At 44.5% G+C, this 15,957-nt stretch overlaps 1 protein-coding gene across 1 annotated transcript in view; it reads left to right on the forward strand.

The window, feature by feature from the left end:
- Positions 1–15,957, forward strand: part of LOC116463154 (nesprin-1-like) — a 532,795-nt gene that overhangs the window by 457,836 nt on the left and 59,002 nt on the right. The window lies entirely within an intron of this gene.

Consider the following 15,957-nt stretch of genomic DNA (forward strand, 5'->3'; position numbering starts at 1 on the left):
GCAATCTCGGCTCACTGCAAGCTCTGTCTCCCGGGTTCACGCCATTCTCCTGCCTCAGTCTCCCGAGTAGCTGGGACTACAGGTGCCTGCCACCACGCCCAGCTAATTTTTTGTATTTTTAGTAGGGAGGGGGTTTCACCATGTTAGCCAGGATGGTCTCGATCTCCTGACCTTGTGATCCACCGGCCTCGCCCTCCCAAAGTACTGGGATTACAGGTGTGAGCCACTGCACCCGGCCGCTGGCATAATATTTTTAAGAGAAAGCACAATGTTATTGTTCAAAGGTGTGATTTTGCTGGGTAGATATACTTGAAACGTGAAAACTACTGTTGTATTTGCAATATTAGCTAATACTGTGGAGCTGGTTTTGTGCAGGGAATATTTATTATCACTTTTAATTTACTGTAGTTGTTTCCTGGTAATTTATATTCATTTATTTTTAGTCATACTTTATTCATTTATTAAATACCTTCTATGTGCACAACATCTTAAAAAAGATCCCAGATTGACTTTGAGTTGGAAATGAAAGGGAAAGATTGGTGGAAACGCAGTGAGAAGACATCCTAGGCAAAGAGGAGAAACAGATTCAAAGGCTCATAATGAAGAACAGACCCAAATGCCTTGAGGTTATGTTCTCCAGGAAGCAGGGGCCTGTCTTTGTTTCTTCTATACCCTGAGGGCCCTGCCTGGCACATAATAGGCTGTGATACATCTCTGTTAAATGGATCAGTCATCTTAATTATTGTGATGTTAACAAAACTGTAATAAATGTCCCTGTCATCAAGTTTAAACTTGATCTGAGACTAAAATCAGTCTAGGAGAATGTGTACAGTTAAGAAGAAAACCAGGCATAAACAGGTAAAAACAATGTATAAAACTGTATAAAGGACCCAGGTGTGGTGGCTCATGACTGTAATCCCAGCACTTTGGGAGGCCGAGGCGGGTGGACCACCTGAGGTCAGGAGTTCGAGACCAGCCTGGCCAACATGGTGAAACCTCATCTCTACTAAAAATACAAAAATTAGCCGCACATGGTCATGGGCGCCTGTAATCCCAGCTACATGGGAGGCTGAGGTAGGAGAATCGCTTGAACCCAGGAGCTGGAGGTTGCAGTGAGCCGAGATCACGCCATTGCACTCCAGCCTGGGCAACAAGAGGGAAACTCCATCACACACACACACACAAACTGTATAAAGATGTAAGCAAGCTAAGTCTAGTGTGGATGGCAAGGAATAAAGGAAATGTTTCTTGAGATTGATACGTTTTGAATTGAGTTTCGAGAAGGGGAGTGGAGGAGACTGATTGATGGGAGGAAGCAAATGAACACGCTGACAAGGTGGCAGCTAGAGCAGAGGATCTGGCTGGAAAAAGCTGGTGTGGGAAGACTGAGGAAGGGGCTGTTGAGACGGGGGGCTCTTACGTCCCTACTCTTATGTCCTCGCCAATTGTGCTGCCCTGGGATCTCTTTTGTCTCCCATCCTCCACACTTTCTCTGACTTTAGGGATGCTTATCCTCATACTTCAGGAACCATTAAACAGAGTTTAAGAGGCTCAGAGCCTCTTGATTTATGTGATATCAACAAGAAGTGTGTTTTCAGGAAAATTTGTCTCTGTATATTTAGGTGAAAACTCATGTTTTTCTCAGTCTGTGGGCCAACAGAAAACTCTGGAGCACACATGGTAGATGTATGAGCAGTTTCCTATGAATATATACTTTTTAAAGAGGGGGACACATATAAGAGATGGCTTTCACCAACATGTTAATGATTTGAGTTCAAAATGAATTTAGCTACTTTCACAAAGCTTCATTTTCTCAGTGAACACAATGAGGAATTTACATGGAGTTACTCATAGAGGGTAGTAATGCTAATCACAACACTTGATTCATTTCTGAATTCTTCAAACTGAAAGCAATACCTTATTATACAGTAAATCATCCTACAATTTTGCAATGTAAAGACTTTATCATGATGTATCAAAATGAAAGATATTTTGTGGGTACAAATTGTGGGAAATTATCACAGCAAACTTCAGTTACCTTTGTGAGCCCATTCATCTGTTTTTCTTAGTTTTAGGAAAAGTCTAGCACTACCTGCTGTCTTAATATTTTTTAGCATGTTGGATGAATTGGATTAGACCAGATCTATTGCTTTAGATAAATGATGCCTGTGAAGCCTTCAGAGAGATAGTATTTTAGAGATTGGATCCTGTTTGCTTCAAACCTGCCATGAACTTCCCTCCCCAAAGACCTGGATTATGCCACTCTTCCTGCCAACACTGTTTCTGAAAGAGTCGGACCGACTCAAAGAGTTGGACCCGATCGGGCTCAAACCAAAGACACACTGGTCACGGTCAAGAGATTTTATTGGAGGCACCAAGGCGACACCACATGGAGGAGGAGAAGGAAGGAAGACAGGGCGAGCTGCTTAGGTGCTGGGTTTTTATACTCAGTGGGGCTACGTGGGCATCGGTGATTGGCTTAGGGGTGGGGTTTGAGTAAAAGGCAGGAGGTGTTCTTCCCTGATTGGCCTTCTCTTGGTGGGCTCACGGGGTGGAGAACCGGGAACCGGGGGTGAAGAACCCAGAACCGGCGCCATCTTACTGTGCCCATGTTACCTAACATTCCTCCCTTTTTTGTTTGTTTGTTTTTTTAATGTCGGGGAAGGGGGTGCTGTGATCTGTCTGGCTGCTTCCTGCTGAGTGGGGGCGTCGTGAGGAAGGGGTACAGGAGGGCCGGTGAGGTTATATACGGGGCACAGTAACAGTATAAGTCCATGAATGTTCCTTGTAGGTATAGGTCTTCTAATGACGTAAGCCAGTTGAGAGGTAAGGAGAGGTTGGTGATGAGCCAGCTATGTGTGCAAAGGCGGTTTAAGAACTGGCAAAAGCGGTAGGCTGTAGGTAGTGGAGTTGTAGTCATTTTGTAGGGCCTTTAAGAAGAAAATAAAGAGGGAAAACATTAGTTATATCTAAGAAAAGGACAGCTATGTTTAGCACCTGGTAGACCTACTTTTGGTGAGCAATGGGGTGTACAACGCGGGCTGGACAGCGTCTGGAGGACTGATACCGGTTGTTTGGTGCGCTGACAGTTAACAGGGCGTGAGACTGTCCCTGGATTCCACTGTGTCTTCGCAGGTCGCCAGGAGTTGATAATTTCTGAGGAGAAGCTTGTTAAATGTTTGGTTAGATATAGAATTAATTTATTTTTTCATGAATTTGATGAGGCAAGGCAGGAGTGCACAAAAGGCAAGGACACCCATTACTGGGCCTAAAAGGGGAGAAGCCAGGCTATGAGGGGGGTCTTTAGGGCTTCCCATAAGGAGGCCTGGGACCTTACATCCATTAGTTTTCGTTTGATTTGGTTGAGGTTTTTTATGTTGGTTTTAACTACTTGAGACTCATTAATGTAGTAACAGCAATTTTCTTGTAAGAAGATACAAGTACCTCCTTTTTCGGCCGTGAGTAAGTCAATAGCGCACCAATTTTGTAGGGTTACACCAGCTAGAGATGTGATTTGGTGTTGGAGGGCAGCTAAGGATTGTGCTGTTTCCTCGATGGCATCTTGCATTTGCATCTGGAAATCTGGGAGTTGGGAAACACTATATCCTAGAGAGGTGGCGCCGAGTCCTGTTCCTAGGAGGGAGGTTGTTAGGGAGATTCCGAGCATGATGGGAAGGAAGATTACGGCTAGTTTGGAGAGAGTTAGATCTTGGGTGATTGAATTGGTAGGCTTGTAAGCTTTCGGCAAAGGAGAGTAAGGTGAGTTGACCAATGTAGTTGGTATACAGTGGCCGGGTAAGGAGGAGTTTGCGAAAGGTGGTGTTAAAAGCCTCGTGGTAGCTGCTGGTGTTGTAGCAAATGGGGAAACTGGAGTTTGTAAGGAGAGGAACATCAGAAATTGTAAAACTATTTGAGGGGATAGATGACTTATTGGTGGGTATGGGCTCAGCTAAGGGAACGGTGGCAAGAGGGGGCTTGTTGAGGTTGGCGCATAGGAAACAATCGGAAGTGGGGACTTTGGAGGCATTTAATAGGTGTAATCCTTGGTTTAAGAAGAATAACCAAGAGGAACGTAGAGGGGTTTGATTTGTTTGTGAGTCTAGTTGTGATTGTAGCTCGATCTCTCCTTGGGCAATGTGTTTAATAATTTGAGAGAAGCCTTGTTGTGAGTCAGTCTTGAGGGATCGAGAGATGGTTATGGTTTGTGTGGGGTATGACCAAGCGTTACTGGGGTATATGCCTCCTGTAACAGATTGGCCCCAGATGGGGTCTGTGGGGTTGGTGATGTGAATAGCATTTTGTTTGGTGGTGTAATATAAAAGGGGGTGTGTGTGCTAGTTTTTCGGGAAATCCACTGCATGACACAGCTTGACCACGGACAACTATAATTTTGGGGCCATTTGGTTTTGCAGGCTGTGTTAGTTTGTTGGTGTGGAAAGCAGACGGCAAAATGAAACACGTGGAAGAGGGGGTCTCACCCATTTTCTATCGTGGAAAGTTTTGGGAGGGGAAGATTAACTGTGGAAGCATTAATGGAGCACCGAGTGTGGCTGATAAAGTTGGTGCGTGTCCATCTGTTTAGGTTATATGATTCTTTGACGGTGAAGAGATAGTATGGCTGGGAGGAAGGTTTATTGGTGGATGACAGTGAGGTGATGCAGAAGATGGGAAGCCAGAGGAGAACGTGGAAGATGCATGTGGGTGGATAGTTAGTCTTCCGAGATGGGAGGAAGTGAAGGCGTTTTTGAGATGCGGAGTTTGAGGGGATTGTCAGGTATTGGTGTGCAGGTGTATTTGGTGGCTGTGGGAATGCAGAGTATAATTTGGAGGGGGCCTTTCCACTTTGGGGTTAGGGGTATAGATTGTGTAGGGTTTGGTAAGGAGTAGAACACCCACTCCCCAGGTTTAAGGGGAAAAGAATGTTGCCGTACATGATTTTAAAGGGAGACAACAGGGTAGGTTTTTTGGGAGGACCCGAAGTTTAAACAGGGCAGTGGATAATAGTTTTACCCCATCTTGGTGTAGTTCTAGGGTAAGTTTGGTTAGAGTTTCCTTAAGGGTGCGGTTTGTTCGCTCAACTTTGCTAGAGGATTGCGGATGGTAGGGGATGTGGAAGTGCCAGGGAATGTTGAGAGAAGTTGCAATGTTTTGTGAGATTCGGGATGTGAACTCAGGGCTATTGTCAGTTTGGAGAGAGGAGGGAATTCCGAACTGTGGGATGATTTCGGATAGGAGGATTGAAGCAACTGTACCTGCTCTCTTGTTAGTCGTTGGGAAGGCCTCAACCCACCCGGAAAAGGTGTCGACTATGACTAGAAGGTATTTAAACCTTTTTACAGAGGGCATGTGAGTAAAGTCGAGTTGCTAATCGCTCCCTGGAGTGTGTCCCCTAGCCTGGTGAGTCGGGAAGGGTCCTGGTCTTAAGGGGGTTTGTGGGTTGGTTCGTTGGCAGATGGTGCAGGTGGACGTGAGCTGTTTTAGAAATTGTAAGTCAGAGAAGCTTAAAGTGAAGAAAGAACTGAGGAATGCCTTTAGGGCCTGAGGGCCGGTATGGAAAATGGAGTGAAGGTATGTAAAGAGGGCGTGTTTGATGGGTCAGGTGGTTGTGTAGGTGTTAATTGTGTGGGCTGTGGGGGGTCTGGTGGCTCATTAGTGACGAGCATTATGGTGGGAGGTAGAGTTGAGAGTGCTGCTTGTTTGGCCTCTGGGTCTGCTTTGTTGTTACCTTGTGTTATTGGAGAGGAGTTAATTTGGTGGGACTTGCAATGCGCAATCCCGATTTTAGTGGGAAGTAAGGAAGCCTGAAGGAGGTGGGTGATGAGAGTTGCGTTAGTGATGGAGGTTCCTCTTGTGGTAAGTAGTCCTCTTTCCTTCCAGATAGCCGAATGAGAGAGGATGATATGGAAAACATATTTGGAAAGTGTGAGTGAGGTGTCCGCTGCCAACTTGAAAGCTCGGGTGGCTGCAATGAGTTCTGCTTGTTGATTAGTAGTATTGGGCGGCAGAGGTTTTGCTTCTATGATTTGAGTGAGGGAGACTATGGCATATCCTGCAAGGCGCTGTCTTTGTAAGGAAAAAGAGCTCCCATCTGAGAACCATGTATGGTCAGGGTTGTCTAAGGGCCCTTCTGTATTGGACAAGGTAGAAGGGATTCCAGGATTTCAATACAGTTGTGTTGGGGGAGGGTGAGGATTTATTGAGAGGAGGGTGGCAGGAGGGGAGCACATGGTTGAAAGCAAAGTGTGGGGTCGTGTAGAAATGAGACTAGAAGGGAAAGTATATGGCTTTTATACATAATGAAAGGCCTTTGGAGATTGGGCAAGTGTAGGGCTGGGGCCTTTAGTAAGGCTTGTTGGAGTGCTCAGAAGGGTTGTCGGATGGTGGCATCCAGGGGTTCGGACGGGGCTCCTCGGGACAGATCATAGAGTGGTTTGGCTCATAAAGAGTAGTTGGGGAACCTGCTAGTCTTAGGAATGTTTGGTTTTGGTGGTGGGGAGGCTCCAGATAAAGCCAAAGTGATTGCCTTTGACTCCTAGGTAGGTGACCTATGTAGATGAGAGTTGAACTTTAAGAGGAGACACCCGGTACCCTTTGTCTGCGAGGAAGTTGAGGAGGGAAACAGTGTCGGTTTGGGAGATGGCTAAGGACGGGCTGCACAGGAGAAGATCATCTACATACCGTAAAAGGGTGGACTGAGGAAGACGGAATAGTTTTAGGTCGGAGGCGAGAGTTTGGCCAAAGATATGGGGACTGTCTCGAAATCCTTGAGGGAGTACTGTCCATGTTAACTGATGGGATTGTTGAGTATCTGGGTCAGTCTAAGTGAAAGCAAAGAGGTTTTGTGATTGAGGGGAGAGGGGAATGGTACAAAAGGCATCTTTGAGACCTACTACAGAGAAATGGGTGGCATTAGGTGGGATGGAGGATAAGAGTATAGGGGTTGGGAACTAGAGGATGGATGGGCCTGACGGCCTCATTAATGAGTCTAAGGTCTTGGATGAGACGGAACTTGCCACTGGGTTTTTTGATGGCTAGAATGGGAGTGTTAAACAGGGAATGGGTTGGCCTAAGGAACTTCTTCCTCAAAAGGTCTGAGATTATTGGTTGTAGTCCTTTTAGGCTGGAGGTGGGAAGGGGGTATTGTGGCTGAGAAATATTTGTACGGGGGTAGAAGGGGTATTGATATCCCAGACGGAAGGATTGATGTGTGGTAGGAGTGGAGGCAGAGTAGGAGCGGAGGTGAGGTCTGTGGAGCTTGCTAATAGGGCCACGAGGGATGTGGGGTTAGGGATGGCAGTTGGGTGGAAAGTGATAGAAGCTTTAAATTTAGAGAGAATGTCTCGTCCCAGTAGGGGAAGGGGACATTGAGGTATGAAACCGGTGGGAAAAATGTGGCCTGAGAAGGAGCAGGACAAAGGAGGAGTGGCCTTGGGGCGTATGGTTTGGCCTCCAACCCTGACTATAGGAGGTCCAAAGAAGGAGGTGGGACCCTAAAACTCCTGCAAAACCGAGAATGTGGCTCCGGTATTAAGGAGAAAGGTAACGGGACGCCCATCCACTGTTAGAGAGACCCTGGGCTCCTGTGAAGTGATGACATGTGTCGGGGGAGGAGTCCCAAGGCCCCTTCAGTCCTCAATGGCTATTCCTAGAAGGTCTGGAGTTGGGCTGAGGGCTGGCTCGGCCCCCCTTCGGGGGCTAGGACAGTCCACAGCCGAGTGATCGGGCTGGTGGCACTTTGGGCAGGGCCGACTGGGGGCCTGGGATTTGGACATTCTCGAACCCAATGTCCTTCTTTACCACATTTAAAACAGGGCCCAGGGGGCTGCCGTTGTGGATTGACAGATGTTGATTTGCGGCCTGGGGTGGACTGGGGAGAGGCTTGGAGCACTTTTGTCTCCTGGGCTTCTCGTCCCGATTGTGGTAAACTTTGAATGCCATTGCCAGGATCTCAGTCTGTGGGGTGAAAGGGCCCCTGTCCAGTTTTTTAGTTTAGCTCTAATGTCGGGAAAACTTTGTGCAAAAAGTGGGACATGAGAAGTTGTCTGCCGTCGGGAGCCTCGGGGTCTATGTTGGTATATTGTTGGAGAGCCTTTGTAAGGCGGTCCAGAAAGGTGGACGGGTTTTCATGTTTGTTTTGTAGTTTTTTAAAATTAACAGCCTTTTGGGCCGCCTTACGTAATCCGGCTACAAGGCAGGTGGCAAAATGGTCTCGAGAGGCGATTCCATTGTCTGTATTATAATCCCAGCAAGGCTCCTGTTCTGGCACTGCCTGTGCGCCTAAGGGTAAGGCTGGGGTTGTTTGGTGGACTTCATCTGCATAAGTGCGGGCTTGCTCTCAGACTCGCCTGCGCTCCTCGGGAAGGAAGGTGTTAGAATTATATAGATATTATGGAAAGTGAGGCTATAGGCTTGGAGGAGATACTGAAATTTTTTGATATAAGAGGTGGAGTTAGAAGTGTAAGAGCCTAAGCGTTTCTTAATTTGGGATAAGTTAGCTATAGAGAAGGGAACATGGACACGAACAATGCCTTCTGCCCCTGCAGCTTCTCTAAGAGGGGTGAGGATGGGAAGGTGTGATCTGGAACGAGTGGTGGGAGGGCTGAGCGGTGGAGGGGAGGGAGCTGGAGGGGTTGTGGAGGAAGGGGAAGGAAGAGAGAGGTTAGGGGAAGTGGTAAGGGGTGGGGCCGCCGCTGGCCGGGGGCGGCCGGGGAGTGGGGCTGAGGGTGGTGATATGGCGGAGGTTCATCAGCGGGGTCAAAGTCAGGATCGGAGGGAGAGGTTGGCAGTTTGAGGGCAGCGATAAGAGATGTTGAGGTTTACACGGGAGGCCGTGGACATAGGGGATCTCTCCCCATTTTCCTGTTCGCTCACAATATCCAGAGACCCATAAGTGGGCCATTTATTTTGGTTATCTAAGGGGTATGTAGGCATTTTGGTTTGAGATCGGCAGTCAGACATTGTAAAAGAGAGTCGGCCGGCAGAGACGCAGAGCCTCCCATTACGAGAGGAAGTGTATGGCAAAGGGATAGGTAGGGCGTCCCCTAGTAGCCGATTACCATGTCGTGAGTCAGAACTTTCAGGTTGGTCATCACCAAAACTAAAGGACTGAGATGCTGGTAAAGGCCGAGGACCATGGGCCACCTGGTACCAGGATTTTCAGAGCAAGAAGGGGAAGGGACCCAGGCCGGAGACATGAGGAGGAGAGGGAGAAAACTCTGTTCCCTGCAGGCCGAGGCGGAAGTGAATGACAGGAGCCTACCACTGCCGTAGGGGCATTGGGTAAAATGTGTCCATAACAGGAGCGGCTAGGGTCTGGCGATTTGCCCGAGAGGTAGGCCTGGGAGGGGAAAACTTACCGAGATGAGGCCAGTGGTGGGCGAAGAGCTTGGCAAACAGGAAAATGGGCGAGGACCGGCCAGGGTCTGGACTGAGCCCGAAAAGGATCGGGGTCCCACTGAGAGGAAGTGGGGAGTCCCGATCCGAGTCACGGCACCAATGAAAGAGTCAGACCGACTCAAAGAGTCGGACCTGATCGGGCTCAAACCAAAGACACGCTGGTCGCAGTCAAGAGATTTTATTGGAGGCACCAAGGCGACACCACACGGAGGAGGAGAAGGAAGGAAGAGGGGGCGAGCTGCTTAGGTGCTGGATTTTTATACTCAGTGGGGCTACGTGGGCATCGGTGATTGGCTTAGGGGTGGGGTTTGAGTAAAAGGCAGGAGGTGTTCTTCCCTGATTGGCCTTCTCTTGGCGGGCTCGCAGGGTGGAGAACCGGGAACCGGGGATGAAGAACCCAGAACCGGCGCCATCTTACTGTGCCTATGTTACCTAACAGTTTCTTCCCTTCTAATTTTCTTCTTCTTCTTTTTTTTGTTTGTTTCCTTTTTTTGTTTTTAGTTGTTTTTTTTTTTGAGATGGAGCTTTGCTCTTGTTGCCCAGGATGGAGTGCAATGGTGTGATCTTGGCTCACCGCAAACTCTGCCTCCCGGATTCAAGCGATTCTCCTGTCTCAGCCTCCCAAGTAACTGAGATTACAGGCATGTGCCACCACACCCTGCTAATTTTGTATTTTTAGTAGAGACAGAGTTTCTCCATGTTGGTCAGGCTGGTCTCAAACTCCCGACCTCAGGTGATCTGCCCGCCTCAGCCTCCCAAAGTGCTGAGATGACAGGCGTGAGCCACTGCGCCTGGGCTTCCCTTCTAATTTTCTAACCTGTTTTCTTTTACATCACACAACCCCTGCGACGTCATTTATGAAATTCTCAGCCCTCAGTATGTTCTTGGTCCTCTGAACTCTCATTTCTCTTTTGGCTGTGCCATCATGTGGCATTGTATTATTATTCTTTTTAATGTTTGTGACCTCATTCCAAGAATATGAGGACTTTGACATGCAAAGACCGTTTCTTTGTATCTTCAGTGTCTAGAATAGCTAAGTGTTCATGATGTATTGTTTATAATTAAGACGTTAGGGCATTTATTCTATTTCTTCATACTTACGTTTCTCTTAGTGTAAAATAATGACAAGATTTTGAATATTTTGAAGATCAAGAAGATTATGGTTATGCAATACTTTTTGATTTAGGAAAACTGCTGTATAAAAATGCCATGGAATTACTGTTATTATTAATTGCTAAATTAGTCATTCATATGTTGTAAAATTGTTCTCCAGACTTAGATATATCTAGACAGCCATCTGAAAATATATTTCAAAAGCTGATGTTGATCATGCGATATGCTGTAAATAGATTAATAACTTGCACCTGTGAGTAGACTAAGACGTTAAAAAGAAACAGCAAACAGAATACATAGTGTTTTTAGAAACTTTCTATGTTGAAGTGTCTTAATGCTTGAAGCTAAAGCGTACTTACATTATTAATACTTCAGTCTGAAAAATAATATTTAAACCAATGAGAGTTTAGTCATGGGTTTGATCAAGGTGCCAGGATGTAACTCTAAGGGGGATATAGATTAGCTTCTCATTTTTGAGTTAGTTGTTTCTGGTGAATTTCTATCAAGTATGAAACCACAAAAGGAAATGAGCTTGCGCCTGTGTCTCATTGTAAAAGTCAAAACTTGAGTTCAACGTAACATTATCCCTACCAAGGGGCAAGTAGTCTATTCCTATTCTGACTGAAGCAGTTGTTGAGGAGTCTGGAGTACCTGGGTCTGGCGATGAGAATGAGGAAGAGAGGCCGTGAGTAAACATTGCAGGGCAGAGTTAACATATTAAAGTATCTGTTTTCAAGTAGACACCCCAAATTTTTTGTTGTGCCTGTGTACAGCCAGAGCTTATACTTGTTTTTATTCCTGTTTTGGTTTGTAGATTGGTGTGTAATTCTAGCTGAAATATAAGTATATGTCATCATCGTAATTGCTCGTTGTTTTGTCAAAACATCATGGTAAAAATATTTCAACCAGAAAAGGATGTATTTCCTGTTGAGCTGCTGCACAGTCTGAAGGTTTTAGCTGGTGCTTCTCAGCTGTTGGCAATGCAATGTATTTGTGCCCTTGCAAAAACATAAATAGGCTTAAGCTGATAAATAATTTGAGGGTTCATCTGAATCCAAAGAAAGAGATGGTAATGTTTACTTAGTATATAGACTAAATACTAGAAGTACAAACCGGAAGGAAGATGCCATCGCCCTTATCTTTTGAAAAACGTTTGGCCTGGGCTTGTACCTAGTGCTTGTAGCCTCACTGTGTCTTTTTTAAGGTATAGCTCCGTGGTAAGAAAATGAAAGCAACATTTTCATGGTGTGTAATAAACACTAGGGATATAATATATATTTTATGTATTCTATCTATCTATATATCCATCTATCTATCTATCTATATGTATAATCCAGCTGCTTAGTGGAGATATTGAATACATGAGTGTTGTCGAGGGAGGAAAAAAATTAAAACTTAAGCGATGCCCTGTAGTCATGTATAATAGTACTGGTAGCAACAGCATAGTAATGGCCAGCTGTTGTCAGGTCTTTAGTATATATCAGTCAATTTCTTTTTTCTTTCTTTTTTTTTTTTTTTTGAGACAGAGTTTCACCCTTGTTGCCGAGGCTGGAGTGCAGTGGTACGATCTTGGCTCACTGCAACCTGCGCCTCCTGGGTTCAAGCAGTTCTCCTGCCTCAGCCTTCCGAGTAGCTGGGATTACAGGCACCTGCCACCATGCCCTGCTAATTTTGTATTTTTTAATAGTGATGTGGTTTCACCATGTTGGCCAGGCTGGTCTCAAACTCCTGACCTCGGGTGATCCACCTGCTTCAGTCTCCCAAAGTGCTGGGATAACAGGCGTTGAGCCAGCGCGCCTGGCCATATCAGTCAATTCCTTAAATGACTTTCTTGTTTGTATAATATTACCATATTGATAGGACAGTGCTGGGCACATAGAGACACTTGTTTACTACAGACAACAAACATTTATTTAATGAATTTTTGGAGCAAACATAAGAATAATTTCCAAATGAAAGGAGTAAGTCGTAGAGAAAATGAGGGACCTTGTCCCGGTCATGCAGTTAGTCAGTGATGGATAAACTATTTTTGAATCTCAGCTGCCTCTGGATATTTAATCATATTTGCACCCCATATGAAAGACTCAAACTTTGCTGGTCTTATCTTGTACTGATTCTAAACAAGTGCCCCAAATTTGTCCAGCTTTCACATTCCTTGTCTCTTGAATGGGGATAATAATACCTACCTATGAAAGTAATAGGTAATATTTTTCTATTATGTGGCCATCCTCCCTGCAGATATTGGTGAGTAAAGGCCTAAGAGTTCATTCTTGGCTTATGGCCAAGATTTGGGGGAAGTATAAGGAGTTACTTGTTCATCTTCAGTCTGTAGGGCAGGGGTTTCGATTCTTTTTCTTTTTTTTTTTTCTTCTCACTCTGTTGCCCAAGCTGTAGTGCAGTGGTGTGATCTCGGCTCACTGCAACCTCCGCCTCCCGGGCTCAAGAGATTCTCCTGCCTCAGCCTCCCGAGTAGATGAGATTACAGATGCCTGCCACCACGCCTGGCTAATTTTTGTTTTTTTAGTAGAGATGGGGTTTCACTATGTTGGCCAGGCTGGTCTTGAACTCTGCCCACCTCGGCCTCCCAGAGTGCTGGGATTACAGGCATGTGCCACCACGCCCAGCTTTGATTCTTAGACAATGATTACTTTGGGCAGTCAAAATAATAAGAGTATAGTTTCAGTTTGGCCATCAGTTGAACTGGGATTTTAACTACCAGCCAGACTCCTGACTCTTGCTGCTCTGTGAATGAAAGGGAAAAGGCATATTCACCAGAGAGTTCGCAATCTGAGATATCAGCAGAAGATCAGGGCTAGAGGCTCTCAGAGGTAGAGGGGTAAGGGGTCCTGGAATGATTGTGTTCTTCAGTGCTATTTGGGGTATGGTGTAAAGTGACAAAATTTGTCCCCAAAACTTTTAAATCTGTGTTTCTTTAGCTTTTTCCATTTCTAGTAGGACCTACCCCAAGTGAGTTCACTGCCCTTTGACTGTTCTGTATTATTCTGCCTCCAAAAACCTCAATGAGAAACTAATTATACTAATGGGGAAATACTTAGTAGATTTACCAGTGTCACCCAACCCAGAAAAACTTTTACTTTAAAAGATCATAATTGAATCAACAGAATAAATTTCTCATGGTGGCCTTTCAAAATTGATGGTAGGTTATGGGGCTCCCTCTCTAGGCAACTTACTATGCCTAAGGCTGGCCTTGGGATACGTATCCTGGGCTCCTGGACTAGTTTACAAGGATGTAGAATCACAGATATTTAGGTTTGTGTTATCTGTCTAATCATTAACAGAGCCAATCCAAGGCAGAATTGATAACTAGAAAGTGTATAATACCTTAGAAATATTTTCATTTTCATTTTAAAAAGGAAATTTGTTTGAAATACATAAAAAGTAAATGTATTAAGGAAGGAAAATGTCTTAAAACAAAATATAGCAAAATGTTAACAGTTTGAGCCCAGGGAGTATGTAATGAGTGCTTACCATACAATTCTTTCAGCTTTTCTGTGTCGGAAATGTTTTGTAATAAAATGTTGGGGGTAAAATAAAATCAATAGGGACATGTTTAATGCAGTGGAATGAATAGTGGAATAGCTAGCATTATGAGCAAGACTGTGGAAGAACATCTTCAGACCTTCTTACCAAATCATATTATGTTTTGCCAACATGTAGTTTAGCTCAACTAGAAACATTCCTTAGTATTTCAACCAGCACTGTGAACACAAAAGTATTATATTTTGAAATCAGAAAATTTTAGAATTCTAGAAAAGATAATTCTAGACCTAGAGATAGGAAAACAAGCCCATTGTATATATATAATGTATAAGAAACTCTCAGAACTCAGTAATAAAAAGGCAATCTAATTAAAAAGCAGGCAACGGATTTGAGTAGATAATTCTCCAAAGGAGATATACAAATGGCTAGGAAACATCAAGAGTCTCAGTATTGTTAGCCTTTAGGGAAATGCAAATCAAAACCATCATCAGATACCACTCCACATCCATTAGGATGGCTGTAATCAAAAGTGTTGGTGAAGACATAGAGAAATTGGAATCCTACTGCTGGTGGGAATGTGAAATGGGCAGCCACTTTGGAAAACAATCTATAGTGTTACCATATGACTGAGAGATTCTACTCCTAGATAAACACCTAGGAGAAATGAAAACGTGTGTTCATATAAACACTTGTGCACAAATGTTTATAACAGCATTATTCAGAATAGGTAAAAAATGGAAACAACCCAAATAAGATGAGTTGATAAATACAATGTGGTATATTCATACAATGGAATATAGTCAGCAATAAAAGGAATGAAGTATTGATACATGCTACAATATAGATGAATCTTTAAAATATGCTAAGCGAAAGAAGTCAGTCATAGAAGACTACATATTATATGATTCCATGTATATGAAATGTCCAGAATAGACAAATCCACAGAGACAGAAGGGAGATTAGAACTGGGAGGTAAGTGAGGAGGAGCAGTAGAGTAACTGCTGATGGCTACAAGGTTTTCATTGTGGTGGTGGTGGTGGTTGTTTGAAGTGGAGTCTTGCTCTGTCACCCAGGCTGGAACGCAGTGGCACAATCTCGGCTCACTGCAACCTCCGCCTCCTGGGCTCAAGCAACTCTCCTGCCTCAGCTTCCCAAGTAGCTGGGATTATAGGTGTGCGCCACCATACCTGGCTAATTTTTGTATTTTTAATAGAGACGGGGTTTCACCATGTTGGCCACACAGGTTTCGAACTCCTGACCTCTAGTGATCCGCCTGCCTTGGCCTCCCAAAGTGTTAGGATTACAGGCGTGAGCCACCGCACCTGGCTTTTTTTTTTTTTTTTGGAATGATAAAAATATTCTAAAATTGATTATGGTGATGATTGCACAAATGCTGTGAATATACTAAAAAGCTCTGGATTGTACATTTTTAAACTGGTGATTGTATGGTATGTGAAATATATCTTAATAAAGCTCTCATGCAAAAAAAAAAAGAAGGAAAAGAAACAAAAATAAATAAATAAAAATGAAAACTGCAGAGAAGTAGAGGAACTTGCCTGGAGTCCACGTGTCAGTATGGAGCTGAGCCTCGGGACACCTGCCTCCACTTCAGGCCGCTTCGCTTGGATGCTGCCCACTTCCTCACTCTCTAGATACCTGAGGCTCGTTCTTCCATCCCTTCTTTTCGTCCTTTTCTTCTTCCTTCCCTATGTTTATTCTCTTCTTTCATCTTTCTATTCTTTTCTTCTTTCTTTCCTTTTTTTTCCTCCCTTCTTTACTATCTCTCTTTCCTTTTACTTCCCTTCTTTGCTTTCTTCTTTCCCTACTCTTTTCCATTTCTTCTTTCTTTTTTACATTCACTGGTCATGTATCCTATCTATCCTGAACCAATTGTGTGAAGTTGCATTATCCAGAACCTTTAATAAGCTAATGTGTATGTGAATCTTC

The sequence above is a fragment of the Hylobates moloch genome, unplaced genomic scaffold (assembly GCF_009828535.3).
Source record: "Hylobates moloch isolate HMO894 unplaced genomic scaffold, HMol_V3 SCAFFOLD_28, whole genome shotgun sequence".
NCBI classification, from domain to species: domain Eukaryota; kingdom Metazoa; phylum Chordata; class Mammalia; order Primates; family Hylobatidae; genus Hylobates; species Hylobates moloch.